The following is a 1,118-nucleotide window of genomic DNA, read 5'->3' as shown; positions in this document are numbered from 1 at the left end:
TTGGTTTTTGTTTGATTTGATTTGACTTTCTTTTTGTTGTTGTTGTTTCATCTGAGACAGAGAGAACCAGAGAACATAAAGTTGGATTGGATGAGAGGTAGGGAGGATCTGGGAAAATCGAGAAAGTTGAAAGAATATGATGAAAGTATATTCTGTAAAACATTTGTAGTTTAAAAAAAAAAAAAAAAAAAGCTCTCCCAGGCTGCTGCCGAAGATGCCGAAGATGGCGGAGGGGCAGGTTGTGGTGCTGGACCGCCGAGGCCGTCTTCTGGGTCGCCTGGCGGCCATTGGGCCATTGTGGCCAAGCAGGTACTGCTGGGCCGAAAGGGGGTCATTGTTCGCTGTGAGGGCATCAACATTTCCGGAAATTTCTACAGAAACAAGTTTAAGTATCTGGCTTTTCCCCGAAAGCAAATGAACACCAACCCCTCCCGAGGCCCCTATCATTTCTGAGTCCCAAGCCGCATTTTTTGGTGCACTGTGCGAGGCTTGCTGCCCCACAAGACTAAGTGAGGCCAGGCTGCCCTGGGACTCCTCAAGGTGTTGGATGGGATCCCTCCACCCTATGACAAGAAAAAGCGGATAGTGGTCCCTGCCGCCCTCAAGGTTGTGCGGCAGAAGCCTAGCAGGAAGTTTGCTTACCTGGGGCGTCTGGCTCATGAGGTCGGATGGAAGTACCAGGCAGTAACAGCCACTCTGGAGGAGAAACAGAAAGAAAAGGCCTAGATGCACTATGGGAAGAAGAAGCAGCTCTTGAGGCTACGGTAACAGGCAGAAAAGAACATGGAGAAGAAAATTTGCAAGTTCACAGAGGTCCTCAAGACCAACGGACTCCTTGTGTGAGCCCAATAAGGACTATTTGTGTCTCAAAAAAAAAAAAAAAAAAAGATTCAAAATAGAATTCAAGAGCACATTAAAACGATCATGCACCATGATTATGATTAAGTTGATCTCAATGATGCAAGGTTGGTTCAACACATATGAATCAATTAATGTAACACAACACATACATAGATTTAAAGACAAAAAACACATAATCATCTCAATAAATGCAGAAAAAGTTTTTGAGAGACTTAAAAAATACTGATTTAAGCAGAACTAAGAAGCAAAGGGCATAA

General features: G+C 44.2%; 1 pseudogene; it reads left to right on the top strand.

Moving 5' to 3' along the window:
* Positions 1-223: 223 nt before the first annotated feature.
* Positions 224-843, top strand: LOC119810523 (annotated as a pseudogene).
* The last annotated feature ends 275 nt before the right edge of the window (positions 844-1,118 follow it).

The sequence above is a fragment of the Arvicola amphibius genome, chromosome 3 (assembly GCF_903992535.2).
Source record: "Arvicola amphibius chromosome 3, mArvAmp1.2, whole genome shotgun sequence".
NCBI classification, from domain to species: Eukaryota; Metazoa; Chordata; class Mammalia; order Rodentia; family Cricetidae; genus Arvicola; species Arvicola amphibius.
The sequence above is the reverse complement of the archived record's forward strand: the minus strand, read 5'-3'. Positions and strand labels throughout refer to the sequence as shown.